The sequence below is a fragment of the Aegilops tauschii genome, chromosome 2 (genome assembly GCF_002575655.3).
Source record: "Aegilops tauschii subsp. strangulata cultivar AL8/78 chromosome 2, Aet v6.0, whole genome shotgun sequence".
Taxonomy (NCBI): Eukaryota; Viridiplantae; Streptophyta; class Magnoliopsida; order Poales; family Poaceae; genus Aegilops; species Aegilops tauschii.
In genome coordinates, this window is record NC_053036.3 from 296672562 (window position 1) to 296688541 (window position 15980).

Sequence of the window (15980 nt, forward strand, 5' to 3'; positions counted from 1 at the left end):
ATCCTTGCTGTACACACCTTTTGGGAGAGACACACATTAATAGGAATTTATTAGAATACTCTATGTGCTTCACTTATATCTTTTGAGCTAAACAATTTTTCTCTAGTGCTTCACTTATATCTTTTAGAGCACGGTGGTGGTTTTATTTTATAGAAATTATTGATCTCTCATGCTTCACTTATATTATTTTGAGAGTCTTTTAGAACAACATGGTAACTTGCTTTGGCTATAAAATTAGTCCTAATATGATAGGCATCCAAGATGGATATAATAAAAACTTTCATATAAGTGCATTGAATACTAAGAGAAGTTTGATACTTGATGATTGTTTTGAGATATGGAGATAGTGATATTAAAGTTGTGCTAGTTGAGTAGTTGTGAATTTGAGAAATACTTGTGTTGATGTTTGCAAGTCCCGTAGCATGAACGTATGGTAAACGTTTGTAACAGCCTGATTTTTGGCCCTTTCTTTTTCTTTTGTTTTTCTGAGGTTTTTGCCTGAGATTTCCTTTTTCCGTGGCTATGTGGTCTGGAAACTGAAGAACATGCCCTCTTCTTTGTTTCCAGAGTGGCTTGTCATTCCCAAACCCTTCCCTAGACCCTGTCATTTTCATCCTAGCCCAAATCCCAATATTCTTTTCATTGCGAATATTCCTTTTCTATTAAAGGAATAACTCAAATTGCCCTAGGTTGTGAAGCAACCTTTATTTCCATCACTCCTAAAATTCCCAAATAATTCTCATAAATTATTTAGGTCATATCTTTCTCAAATATGACAAAATATTTCATTTGTCATGTTTATCATCAGGCTCAAATAATTCATTTCCTATTCTGCCCTAAATGGCACATTGTGAAGCAAGTGCTATTTTACTTTTCCCAATTGACCTCAAGCTCCTTGGACACCGTTTCCTGTCCATATCATTGCCACATGCCAAAATGCAACCTCATTTGCCTAGTAATTATTTAATTATGATTTTCCAAATTTTCTATACAAAAAGAAGCTTTGTGAAGGAGGTGCAAGCTAGGCATATCCAAATGAGTTGCCATTTTGCATGATCCCTCATGTCATCATATCATAGCCCTCCACCAAAGTAGAGCTCATTTCATGCCTCCATGTGAGCTCATCTTCAATTCTTTGATTCTGTCAAAATTTCAGTTTGTGAAGCAAGTATATTTTATCTTGCTCCAATATGGCTGAAATTTTTCTAGGCCTTCTATTATCCATATAACTTACCTCCACCCATTTTGGGCATGGTTCATCAAGCCATTATTCCTCTAGAATTTTTGCAAGTTTCTGTCCAGAGTTAAGCTTTGTGAAGCAAGTGCCACTTTGGTATTTCCAAATGGCATGAAATCTTTACAGCAGCTTCATATCATCATATAACCCCTCTCTGCCAAACTTCAGCTCACAGAGATCAAGTATGTGAGTGCATCATCCAAATCCCCAATTCTGGCCAGTATTGCACTTTCTACTAGAACCACCATCTAAACTCCTCCTCTTAGTCTGATTTTTGGTGATCAAAATCACCTTAGTGTGTGATCATCGCCAGACAAACTAGTTACCACGTTACCTAGCTGGTTTAACCACAACAAGTTACAAACACCTTCTTACTGATTTACTTTTGGAGCTAAGTGCAAATCTCTTCTTTGCCCCTGGACCGATTTATTTCTTCAGTTGGACTAAGGACACCAAGGTCCATCTACTGGACATGGTCGGCCATGCCAAAGAGCGCCGCTTGCGCTAGTGTGCGTGGTGATCATGCTTGCGTCATGGCTGAACGCGTGCTCTGGCTTGTTCCAGCCACTATTCTCGTCTCCTCCCTCCTCGTCTCGACTTCCATTCGTGTCCTGGAGCTCGCCCGTGCTCGACTGCATCGCCCTGCGTCGCTGCTTTGTCGTGGTTCGCCATCAATGCACCGCTAAGAGCAGTGCCCGTGCCATGCCCAGCCTCTGACCTCCATTAAAGCACTGCTCGAGCTCACTAGCGATGCTCCAGAGCCTTCCCTGGGCCTATATATAGGACCCTCGACCCCTCCCGCAGCTCATTCACTCCTCCCTCGCCTCTCTAGTCCACCGGAGCCCTCGACCCCCTCTTCTTTTCGCCGGAGACACTACTGGAATCAGCTAATTTGCCATCTGCCAGCTCTTTGCCGTCTGCTAGCTGACGGCAAAGAAGCTCTTTGCCCTCAGCTACCCAAAAGCAGACGGCAAAGAAACGGCAGACGGCAAAGAAGCTCTTTGCCATCTGCGGGCTCTTTGCTGTCTGCCAGCAGACGGCAACGAATCTTTGTCGTCCGCTGGCAGACGGCGAAGAGAGAGGTGGCCCCCACCCCCCGCCCATTTGGAAAAAACTTAACGGCCCACCACTTTGCCGTCTGCCAGCAGACAACAAAGAGGCAAAAGGGCGGACGGCAAAGAGAGGCGGACCGCAAAGATTGCACTACCTAACGGCCCGTACCCCCCCCCCCCCCCGCCCGTTACTCTGTTCTCTCGCCGTTCTCTCCTCCCACCCCGCCGCCGCCCCCACCACTCGCCGCCGCCCCGGGGCCCCGCCGCCCCACCGCCCGTCGCCCCCGCCGCCCCACCGCCCGTCGCCCGCCGTCGCCCCACCACCTGTCGCCCCCCGCCGCCCCGGCTCTCCGCCGCCCCGGGGCCCCGCCGCTCCACCGCCCCGTCGCCCCCCCGCCCCGGCCCCCCGCCGCCCAGGCACCCCGGCCCCCCCGCCGCCCCGTGCCCCAGGTGAGCCCCCCTCCTTTTTTTGTTTTTTTCTGTTTTTTCTGGGGTTTTTTCCTTTTTAGTTTTAGTTTTAGTTTAGATTTAGTTTTAGTTGTAGTTTTAGGTTTAGTTTTAGTTTAGTTTTAGTTTTTGGTTTAGTTTAGTTTGAGGAAAGAAGAAGAAGAAGAAGAGAAAAAGAGGAGAGGAGGAGAAGAAGAAGAGGAAAAAGGAAAGGAAGAAGAAGAGGAGGAGGAGGAGAAGAAAAAAGAAGAAGAGGAAGAAGAAGAAGAAAAAAGAGGAGAGGAGGAGAAGAAGAAGAGGAAAAAGGAAAGGAAGAAGAAGAAGAGGAGGAGGAGAAGAAAAAAGAAGAAGAGGAAGAAGAAGAAAAAAGAGGAGAGGAGGACAAGAAGAAGAGGAAAAAGGAAAGGAAGAAGAAGAAGAGGAGGAGGAGAAGAAAAAAGAAGAAGAGGAAGAAGAAGAAGAAAAAAGAGGAGAGGAGGAGAAGAAGAAGAGGAAAAAGGAAAGGAGGAAGAAGAAGAAGAAGAAGAAGAAGAAGAAGAAGAAGAAGAAGAAGAAGAAGAAGAAGAAGAAGAAGAAGAAGAAGAAGAAGAAGAAGAAGAAGAAGAAGAAGAAGAAGAAGAAGAAGAAGAAGAAGAAGAAGAAGAAGAAGAAGGAGGAAAAAAGGAAGAATAGGAAGAAGAAGAAAAGGAAAAAAGAGGGAAAAACCCCGACCCGACACGGCACCCCGACCCCGACCCGGCACCCCGACCCCGACCCGGCACCCCGACACGACACCCCGACCCCTAGACCCCGACCCCGACATCCCGACCCCAACCCCGACCCCGACACCCCGACCCCGAGCCTGACCCGACACCCCGACCCCGAGCCTGACTCGACACCCCGACCCCGAGCCTGACCCGGCACCCCGACCCGACCCCGAGACCCCGACCCCGACACCGACACGACACCCCGACACCGACACCCTGACAGCACACCCACCCTTACCCCGACACCGAAATGGCACCCCGACCCCGACCCGGCACCCCGACCCGACACCCCGACCCCGACCCGACACCCCGACCCTGCACCCCGACCCGACACCCCGACCCCGAGACTCCGACCCCGAGCCTGACCCGACACCCCGACCCCGACACCGACACGGCACCCCGACCCCGACCCCGACCCGGCACCCCGACCCGACACCCCGACCCCGAGACCCCGACCCCGACCCCGACACCCCGACCCCGAGCCTGACCCGACACCCCGACCCCGACACCGACACGGCACCCCGACCCCGACCCAGCACCCCGACCCGAGACCCCGACCCCGACACGGGACCCCGAGACCGACACGACACCCCGACCCCCGACACCTCCCGAAAAGGTGTTCTTTGGCCTTCCAGAAGCCGACGGGGTCATATATTTGTGAATTATTAGTTAGGTCATATATCTTTCGATTTTGTTTTGAAAAACATCATATATAATTGTGTTGATCGGGTAGTTTTAAATGTGCAGTTGTTTCATCGCTGCGAGGTTTGGTGTTCGACGACCTCGCCGTGCGTTTGACGAGCTCTGCCCCTTCGTTCGTGGGTGAGCACAAATGACATGTCCTCCTCCCCCATTAATTATTTGATCTATTCCGATGAAACATGATAGCTAGCTATATATGTGTCTTGAATCATCAGTATGCGTAACCAATATGTGTCTCCCGTTCGAAAGCGTCGTAGTTATAAATATGCATGCATTTGCATATTTATAACCTTGATTCTTTCGAATTGTCCAACGCTATCCATGGACAGCCCGAGTATGTTTAGATTGGGTTCGTTTTCCCATATGCTTTGCTCCGGATCCGACGCATAAATTTCGTCAGTGCCTCCCCTGTTGTTCTCCGGGTACACATCCTCTCTGTTTATTGCAGAGACGTGTATCAGGAGAACAGCGGGGAGGTGCTGCCGAAATTTTGCGTAGGATCCGGAGCATAGCATGGGAAAATGAACCCAATCTAAACATACTCGGGTGGGATTAGGACCTGTCATTACCTATTAGAGTGTAGGTTGCATGGACGTAGTAAAATTGACAAAGTAGATCAACTGATGAATATATATATGGTGAATTATATATATATATATTTGTTGTGTGTCTAGTAGCTCTGAAAGTCAAGATGAGTGATCATGCATGGATGTACACCGGTCACACTGGTCAGAACAAATGGAGCACTGAATGGTTCACAAAAACCAAGGGGTTTGTGCGAGCCGCATTTGCAAATGGCCAGAGGAAAACCTGGTGCCCCTGTTTATGGTGCGGCAATTGGGAAAAGAGGACAGAGGCTGAAATGGGCAAACACCTGCAGAAGAGTGGTTTTACGCCCGATTATACGGTGTGGACATTTCATGGTGAGTCTGCCCAACGTGACCGAGCTGAGGTGGATCGTCGTCGCACCGACGAGCATGGTACCGGGATGGAAAACATGGTGCAAGACTTTGATGATGCTCGGGATTCGGACGAGGAGATGGAGGAATCTGCAAAGGCCTTCAATGAAATGTTGGAGTCTTCAAAACGTCCGCTCCATGAGCACACTGAGCTTTGTCAGTTGGATGCCATCTCACAAGTAATGGCTCTAAAGGCTCAGCTCAACTTGGGCAGAGAATGCTACGATGCAATGATGACAGTATTTGGACGCTTTCTACCCAAAGGCCATGTAATGCCTGCAAACCTGTACCAGTCGGACAAAATCCTTCGTGCACTGAAGATGCCCTATGATAAGATACATGCCTGTGAGAAAGGATGTGTCTTGTTTAGGCTTGACTATGCGGACTTGAACTATTGTCCCATTTGCAAGTCTTCCAGGTATGTTGTGGTAGACAACGGTATGGGTGAGAAGACACAGACCAAAATCCCCATTGGTGTTCTTCGGTATATGCCAATCGTACCAAGACTTCAACGTCTTTTCATGGTCGAAGAGACGGCCAGACAGATGACATGGCACAAAACGGGCAAAAGAACCGAACTAGATGCAGATGGGAATCTGATGATTGTACACACATCGGATGGTGTTGCGTGGAAAAAGTTTGATGAATTACATGGTGACAAAGCGGCAGATCTGAGGCATCCTCGAGTCGGCATCAGCACGGATGGGTTCAGTGTGTTTGGTATGACGGCAGCCCAATACAGTTGTTGGCCCGTATTTGTCTTTCCACTCAATCTACCCCCCGGACAGATTATGCAAAGAAAGAACATTTTCCTGACGTTGATAATTCCAGGGCCCAACTATCCGGGGAAAAAATATGAATGTGTACATGCAACCGCTTAAGGACGAATTGCAAGAAGCCTGGGATAATGGGTTCAAGACATACGACGCCTATAGCAAACGGAACTTCATAATGCGTGTCTGGTACATGTACTCGACGCATGACTTGCAGGCGTATGCGCTATTCGTTGGCTGGTGTGTGCATGGAAGGTTCCCGTGCCCCACATGCAAGGGAGCTCTTGAGTTTCGTTGGCTTCAGGCCGGTCGCAAGTTTTCTTGCTTCGACATGCATAGACAGTTCCTGAATCCTCGCCATAAATTCAGGAAAGACAAGAAGAACTTCATCAGAGGTAGAGTTGTCAAAAACTCTGCACCACCTGCATTGACAGGCCAACAGACCCTGGATCAGTTAAACGCTCTCGAGCCAGACCCAGAGCGTCCAGGGTACTTCAAGGGGTATAATTCTAAGCACGCCTGGACTCACAAAACATGCTTATGGGATCTGCCTTACTTCGAAGACCTCCTTTGCCCACACAACATCGACGTGATGCACACTGAGAAGAATATCGCCGAGGCACTTTTTGGTACATTGTTCGGCATAGATGGGAAGTCAAAGGATAATACTAAGGCTAGAGTCGATCTGGAGGCGCTATGTGATAGGCCGTTACAAAACATGAAAGAACCGAAAGGAAAGCAGAACTGGACGAAGCCAAAGGCATGGTTCAATCTTGGAAGGCCAGCTATGAGGGAAATTATCTTGTGGGTGAGAATGCAGTTGATGTTCCCCGATGGGTATGCAGCGAATCTACAGAGGGGAGCCAGTCTTGATAAATTGAAGATATTTGGTCTCAAGAGTCATGATTGGCACATATGGATTGAGCGGGTAATGCCGGTGATGTTTTATGGCTTCATCCCTGAGGATGAATGGCTACTACTGGCAGAACTCAGCTATTTCTTCCGTGTTCTTTGTGCGAAAGAACTATCGCCTGGCGTGCTAGAAGAAATGGAAGAGTTGGCGCCGGAGTTGATCTGCAAGTTAGAGAAGATCTTTCCACCGGGCTTCTTTAATCCAATGCAACATTTGATTTTGCATCTCCCGACCGAGGCAAGATTGGGGGGCCCGTGCAAAATCGTTGGTGCTACCCAACTGAGAGGATGCAGAAGACGCTTCGACAAAAATGTAAAAATAAACGTAGAATTGAAGCATCGATGGCTGAGGCATTCATCACTGAGGAGGCGGCAAACTTCGTGATAGCACACTACGAAGCCAAAAATCGTCATTTGCATAATCCGAAGCCTCGGTACAATGCTGACGACCCTAAAAAGGGTGGATCCAACCTCAGCCTATTCAAAGGGAACCTCGCACCAGCCAGTGTTTCAAATCCAGTATCTTTGGATAACGAACAATGGCGGACCATTTCGTTGTATATCTTCAACAACCTGATAGAAGTGCGGCCGTACATCGAGTAAGTTCTCGGTACATAGTTTCGCAACTTCTATTTCCTTTGAACTGCTCTTATTCCTGGATATTTCATACAGTCGATACGTCGCCTTATTCTCGTATGGAGTGGTGATCCAAAAGGATTCTGTCGAAGAGTATGAGCTTCTCACAAAGCAAGGAGGCGGCTCTCCCGGTTTCATCTCTTGGTTCAAACAAACGGTAATTTCTATTAGACTTGTAGGCTAATTTGTAGGCGGCTATCCCGGTTTCATTCGCTAATTTGTGCGTAATGCAACAATCCTTTCATATTAAACTTGTAGGCTAATTCAGAGTCTATGGACGCCGAATTGAGACAAGTCGCTAATGGTTTTGACTATAAGGTCCGTTCATTTGACAAATACGACATCAACGGGTATCGCTTTCGTAACTATGGCAAAGAGCTATCTATGGCCGACCGAAAGTCTACAAATTGTTGTGTATCTGCTATCGGCGAAGGAGGTACTGAGTATTATGGGAGAGTTGAAGCAATTTATGAACTTCTATTCTATGGTGAAAACCCACCAAATGTCGTAGTCTTCCAATGTTATTGGTTTCAGCCGAAGGAGACTAGAAGGACTCATGAACATATAGGGCTAGTTGAAATCAACCAAAGCACCCATTTAGATGTTCCTGATGTCTATATTACGGCTCAACAGGCGACCCAAGTATTCTATCTACCGTGGTACTGCCAAACTAATCCAAATCTGAAAGGTTGGGATGTCGTTTATGAAGTGCCGCCACGTGCTAGACTATCTCCCCCAAAGGAAGAGGATTATGAACCTCACATTAACCAAGACACATATGAAGGAGAATTCTTCCAAGAGACACGTCTTTCCAAAAAGCGTTTCAAGAACCGCTATACTTCACCCCAAAACATTGAAGTAGACAGCGACAGTGAATCCGACATCACCCCAGAGGAGGAACAAGAAGAGCCGGAACAAGAAGAGGTTACTGCTGCGGATGACCTGTCATTGTTTAACCGATTACGTCAAGGTGGCCTTCCACATGTTGATGCCACTGAACCCTATGAGCCCGTCATTGATTATAGTGATGATGATGATTATGCATTTATTGATGATACTGATCGAGATTATTAGTAGTGTCAGGTATTAAATTTTTTAATGTTGTACTTGATGATGATACACTTAAGTGATACACATATTATTATTCATGTCGGTCTTTTTTTTATGTTGTACTAATTTCGTTTACTGTTTGTCATGGCAGGTGTTGAAAGATGGTGGGTGCTGGTTGGGAGCGCGCCAAGGCCCCTTCTTCGTCGGCGCGTGGTCTGAGGTCTTCCATTCCAGATGCACCTCTCCGCCGAGCGTTGCTGGACAGTATGGCCACACCGCCGGGCCCTTCTTCGTCGACCGCGGTGCCCAGCAGGGGACGAGGTAGGAAGAGAGGAGGTGGGGCACGTGGTCGTGGGAGAGGAGGTAGGGTGACTGCTACGGCGCCTTCCTCGCCGCCACCCCCAGCTGTTTCACCCGAGCACGTGACTGCTAGGGTGGACTCGTCCGAGGAGGAGGCTACACGGACTCCGGTCCACCAGCCTCCGGTCCACGGGACTTGGGCCCACGAGCCTCGGGTCGACTGGCCTTCGGCCCACGAGACCCCGGAGGAGCACACGTCCGGATGGGGTACCTGGCCGGATCAGCCCGAGGAGCCGAGTGGCCATGCTGATGATGGCGGGGAGCCGACTGATCTTGAGGAGGAGGGGGGCATCGTCTACCAGCGTGGTGCTACATGGCTCCCGTCCATGCTGGCGACCCGCGAGCAGAGGTGGTTGATTTTCCCTGATGGGGAGAGGTACGTAAGTGCATTTAATATTTTTGTACCTTCTGCATTCACGTTTCTTCAAATAACTAATGCGTTGGCCTTTTCATGCTGCAGGGGTTGGGACCACCATCATAGTGTCCGTCGGCCCAACTCCGTCCTTGGAGTTCTTTGCCGGCAAAACTTCCCGGGGTTTGTCACGTTGCCTGGTGAGGGTAGGCTTCCAGAGCTTGGATTGAGCTAGGAGCACTACGTGGCTGCCCCGGCCCCGCCGGATGAGATTATCGACGGTGTCGTGTGCGACACGAGGGCAGACATGGTGATCAGAAAGTTCTGGGTAATTTCTCCTTTACACATTTAAAAATCTTCAACTAGCTAGTTATTAATTGTACTAATCAATATTGTCTCATTTGATTGCAGACATTCTACAGGTGTGAGGAGGGATACGAGGAGGACGCGGCACATGTTATCGAGAACGTCTGCAAGCGCCTACTCTAGAACTTACGGCACGAGGCTCGGGTGCAGGCTGTTCGAGACTACTACGCCTTGCGTGGTATCAAGAAGACCAAGCCGGCGTGCCGCGATAAGTTCCTGAGTAAGGAGAAGTACATGAAGGTAATTCTTAAGGCCTTCTACTTAAGTTCCTTCATTTAGTAATTCTTAGCCGTAGCGCTCAAGTTTCTATTTGCTAACTTAGGCGCCTCCGAGATGGTGTGCGGATCGGATGGATTGTTGGGAGGTGTTGGTCGATGAGTGGTGCTCAAAAGAATGGCTAGCCCTCCACAACGAGGCCAAGGACAAACGTGCCCAAATGGAAGGTGTGCCACACCATCAAGGCAGCTCCAACTTATATCAGTTCGGGCGCAACTGGGTATGTGGTTTGCTTCATGATTCATGCAATTCATTCATCATGCTAGCTTGAGCCCTTTAATTACTAATTTTCATTGTTTCTCTCTTTTAGGCACGCCACAATAAGGCGGATAAGGTGCCAGAGGTGTACGACCTGTATGCCATGGCCCACACTGCCTCTTTCAAGAAAGTCAAGGCTTTCTCTCAGTCTGACCTCGATGATGCAAACAACTTCACCAACATCTCCTCCCACAACAAGCTCGTGAGATATAGAGATGAGGGGAAGGCGAGGAAAGGGGAGGAGTTTAACCCAAGCCAGGGTCCCATTGATCCAGAGCTGGTGATGATATCTGGTGGCGGGAGGTCCCATGGCTCCATAGCCATTGGAGATGGACTTATCCATTGTCCTAGCACTCTCCCGAAGATCAAGGCGCGCCAGTCGAGCTCCGCTCTTGAGATAAGGCCTCGTGAACGGCCAGTGCAACTCGCCATCAAGGTTAGTGATACGTACTCAGTTATCTTTCTCCATTACATTGTGTGCGCTTCCATCAATGATTACAAATGGTCATGTGAGTGGTGTTGCAGGCTGCTATACAGACTGAGAGAGATAGAACGGAGAAACTTCTGGCGGAGGCGGCGGAGAGGCAGCGGGAGATGGAGGAGAGGACGAGAAAGATGATGGAGGAGGAGAGGGCACGGAATGACATGCAGGCAAGGGCCATGTACGAGCTCCTTGTGGTAAGTTTCTTCTGCAGATTACTTGCTAGTCTTAACATTTGAGTCTCATTACTAACTAGTATGATTCTGTTGTGAAAACCAAATGTGCAGTCTGTGTGCGAGAAGTCCGGTCAGCCCGCTCCGCCGATGCCAGTGATTGCTCCTGGGAGCACGGTGAGTTTAATTTGAATGGACATTACTTGCTAGTCTTAACATTTGAGTGTCATAATGCTAACGAGACATTGGAAATGATCTTTGGTGCAGCTTAACTCCAGAAACGCATCGCACGATCCTTCTCCAGGTAGCGGCACTAGCCACCCCGCTCCTACACCTCCCTGATCACGGTAAGTTTCTCTAGTGTTTTGCTTAACAAATGCATAAAGACCTAGACTTAGCTTTATTTCCTCCAATATGCTTACCATAATGACCTAGAGTTAGCTTCTTTTCCTCCAAAATGACCCATTTTACCTAGATTAGCTCCTAAATGATCCATTTTACCTACGTTAGCTTTAAATGGCCCATTTCACCTAGGTTAACTCCAAAATGACCCATCTTACCTAGGTTATCTCATAAACGATCCATTTCAACTAATTTAGCTCATAAACGATCCATTTCACCAAGTTAGCTAAAAAACGATCCATTTCACCTAAATTAGCTCTTAAATGATCCGTTTCACCTAAGTTAGCTCAAAAAGATCCATTTCAACTAAATTAGCTCATAAATGATCCATTTCAACAAAGTTAGCTCAAAAAGATCCATTTCAACTAAATTAGCTCATAAATGATCCATTTCAACAAAGTTAGCTCAAAAACGATCCATTTCAACTAAGTTAGCTCATAAATGATCCATTTGACCTAAGTGAGCTAAAAAACGATCCATTTCACCTTAGTTACCTCAAAAACGATCCATTTGACCTTAGTTAGCTCATAAACGACCCATTTCAACTTAGTTAGCTCATATATGATCCATTTCACGTAAGTTAGCCCATAAATGACATACTCTTCTTGTTCTAGTCTTCTTCTTGTTCTAGTCACCTATTTCTAACTTTCTTATTTTTCATTTTGCAGATTTCATTCACTTGACGAAAGCTTGCATAGATGGAGTGCTCCTTATCCCTTTCTCTATTTCTTTTGTATCGTTGAACTATGCATGTATCGTTGGATGAAACTATTGTAATATATATGGTTGGATGCCTCTATGTTGAACTTGCTATGTATGATGGAACTATGCATGGAACTATGTATGATGAAGTTATGTGTTGGATATCTTATATGTTTGCTCTGTAATGGCCTTGTGAAATATATCTATATATGTCATATATATTTGTGATGAAAATTGTTGGATTTAATAAAAACAGAAAAAGAGCCAATATGCAGGCTCTTTGCCGTCTGCCACCGACGGCAAAGGGCTCTTTGCCGTCTGCCGCGGACGGCAAAGAGGCCACGTGGCATCCAGCTGTGCTTCCTGGGAGCTGACCCATTTGGTCAATTTGCCTACAGTGGCAGACGGCAAAGAGTAAAAGAGTTTGCCGTTAGCGGCGGACGGCAAAGGCCTGCCATGTGGTGACGTGTAGATGACATCATACGGCGGACGTCAAAGACACTAGAAAGTTTGCCGTCCGCTGGCGGACGGCAAAGGCACTAGAAAATTTGCCGTCCGCTGGCGGACGGCAAAGGCCTGCCGTTAGCCACTTAACGGACTGAGAGCACAATTTTTGCCGTCCGCTCTCTTTGCCATCCGCGGCTGACGGCAAAGGGCCTTTGCCGTCAGCCGCCAGGAAGCAGACGGCAAAGTAGCTGTTTACCGTAGCCTACTTTGCCGGAGCCTTTTGCCGTCCGCCGTTCATGCCTTTGCCGTCCGCCGTGGCAGACGGCAAAATAGCTAATTCCTGTAGTGAGATCGCCATGGCCGCCTCGGTTCCTCCTTGGTTCCGGCGAACCTAGCCCCTCTCCTCTCCTCCAGAGCTGTCCACTAGTTTCCCCTCATCCCCGCGGCTCGCCTCAACCCTTTTCCCCTCGCCGGAAAGCCCTCTGGCCGCGCCTCCCGGTGCTTGGCCGTCGCCGTTGCTCTCGGCCACCACCCCGGCCGAGTCCATCCGGAGCTCCTCCCCCTCTCCCGTCTCCACCACGGCACTCCCCACACCTCCGCCAGCCTCCCCATCTCCTCCGTTCGTCGCCAGAGTGCCCGCATCACCGGAGAACCCCGTCTCCCGAAGCTCCTGGTGCCTCCCGTCGCCGCGACCTCCCCTCCTCTCCAGTCCTCCCTGGCACCGCTTTACCCTCTGAACGGGTGCGCCATGGCCTCCCTCACCCGCTGGTGGCCTCGGCTCGGCCTGAGATGGCCGGAGCCGGCCGGCCCCCTCGCCTGAGCGCCCCTGCCTGGCCTCGTTCCTCCTCTGTTCCTCGCGTGAGCGAACAGAGGGAGGAAGACGACGCCTTGCCAGCTGGCCAGGCGGGCCCCCCCTCCATCGGACCCCACCCGTAAGTGAGCCAGCACCTTATCCACTCAGATAAGTGGAAACGTTTTCTTGGAATGCGTTTTCGCTATGTGAAAGGTATTTCCTTCCTCTTTTATCCAAAATGTGTTTTCCCTTCAGGAAAGCGTATTCTCTTCTTCTGCGGCTGCAAATACGTTTCCCTTTTCAGAAAACGTATTCGGCCCGAAGGCACGTTCAGTTTTTCCACCAGGGGCCTGTTTGCTGAAAAAGTTTCACCAATAGGTCCCTGATCTTCAACTCCTCACAACTTTTCAACCGTAACACCGAGTGAGGTGATTCCAAAGCCCACTTCTTCGTCTCATCGAGCCCATTCTGTTGGTTTCATTTTCACTATGGTTTGACACTGTGAAAATGACCTTTTTGCCCTTGCATGTAAACAGCCCCTCTGAGAGAGAACTGTTTCTGGCAAATCTTTTCGCGGCTTCACCGCATTTCTTCCCGGTGCCTTCTTCACCCCCAGGCAAGCCACAATACCCACTTGCATGATAGTCATGCAGTAGCCATGGTTTTCAACTTGAATATTTATTAAATGTTTGCTTGTTTAAAATATGGTTATCGTTGTTTCGGTAATGCTTCTAGGTTAGTGCTTACCTTCTTGCTATGTTGTTATGCACCTGGTTAGCATGCCCAGCTATTTGCTAGTATTCCTTTCATATGCTTATGCTTGCTAGTAGTACCTATTGATGTTGGTGATGGTCTTCGGTGCACAACTGCCGTCTGTCCTGAGTACCGTTGTTATACATATTTCATTGCACCCTGTTGGTTAAATGCTTGCATTGTTGTTATGTTCTTGCATGATATTTATGGTTGATGCTAGTGGTCATGTTATGCTATGAGTAGTGTTGCACTTGTAATATTTATGCTCGTCATTATGACATGTTCAGTTGGAGATTATTCATAGTTGATATGATGGATAGTTATGTTGCATCCCATGCTTATGTTGATATCATTCTCATGCTTTGTATATGCATCATGTTATTTTATCATGGCTCAGCATATTGCATTCAAGTTTAACCGGATTAAATTGAACTTGAACAACTGTTGGCTGAGTCATGGTGCCACCATATTGAAACTGACCAGTGTAACCACGCTTACCTTATGGGGAGGTCCTAACTGGGTCTATTTTCGTGCCTCTCGCCGGTGCCTCCAACTAGGGAAGGTTATGGGCGTGCTTACCCTAATCAGGTAGGCGGACATAACCTTGTGTGCCCGTAGGTTGGATGATAAGCGCTTTTGTCCCTGTTTGGGATGGACCATGAGGGTGGTCGTTGTGTCTTTGGTAGACACGGGGCCACCCAGGACTAGCCCAATGGGGAGTGAGTCGGAGTGGCCGGGAGAGTGTCATGGCAGTAGATCGGTTTTGTCGGAACACCGTTGGTCCACCCGAAGTGGAGTGCGAGGCCATGGGTTCCGTAGTGTGGGTACAGTGTACTAACCTCTACAGAGTGTATATTAAATCTATCGATAGCCGCACCCGCGGATAAGGGCCCAGTTTGTGTCGGTCCCACCGTGAGTCAACAGTATTAATAATAACTTGATTAATGACAACCCCGGTTCGACGATGAGATAAGTTGGTTGTGATCGCCGTAAAGATCACCGTTTGAGACCAAGTGTTGGTCATGGTTGTGTTTGCCGGAATGATGACCGTGGTATCGAGGATACCGAGTTGTTAGATATTCGTGATATTGTGCGAGAATCATGGGTAAAGATCAAGCTCCTTGTGGTCATTTAATGATTACTACGGTATTGTTTATACAAGCTTGATTTGATCCTGAGATGATCGTATGATGTCCGAGGATGGTAAGTGATGCATGTGATGGTTACGAAGTAACCCGAGCAGAATAAAATAGTGCATAAAGTGTCATCATGTTGCATGCTAGTGTCGTCAGATTTATATGCTCATGCCATGCTCATATTGTTCCAGTTGTATCATGTTCATATCGTTGATGCCCTGTTATTTCTAATGAGCTCGTGATAATTCCTGCTTAACCTGTAATTGCCATGCTGTTGTTTGTCTTGAATGCTTCTGGTTAATTGTGAGCTTGCAAGTACATTCAATGTACTGACCTGGCGTGTCATGCCAGTTTGCAGGTCGTGCCTGGATTGCTTGCTTGTTTTGTGTTGTTCCTCTGTTCGCAAGCTAGGATAAGCGTTCCAGCCAGAGTCCCTGCGGAGTGGAGTTCACCACCGTTGTCGTTGTTCCACTGCTAGAAGTTTTTCCGCTGCTTCGAGTTGTTCTACTGCTTGCATAGAGCAACTGAGGATGGCGTAGTGTCGCCGTGCCGATGTTATTCATTGTAATATCGGAGACCTTGTAATCATATTCGTGTAATAATAGAAAGCTGGTTTGTTCTATGCTACAGTGTCGTATCCCAGAAGACTTCTCCTCGATCTCTGGGCTGGAATACGGGGCATTCCGGTTTTCTCTGAGCCGGGGTGCCACAGGCTTGGTATCAGAGTAGATCTGGCTGTAGGATGCCCTAGCCCGCGCGAACATTAGAAAGCGGTAGTATGGACCCCAGTTGGTTTGTTGCACTTGATTGTTGCATTTGTTTGTCGCATAGCATGCATATAGATTGTTATTTTGTCACTGACGGTTAATCTTGTGAGTGTAGGTGGCATCGTTTTCGGTCCACCGCCTGCACCATCTTTCTTAGCATGCCTGCTCCTCGGTGTGATGTGACCACATCATCATCCATG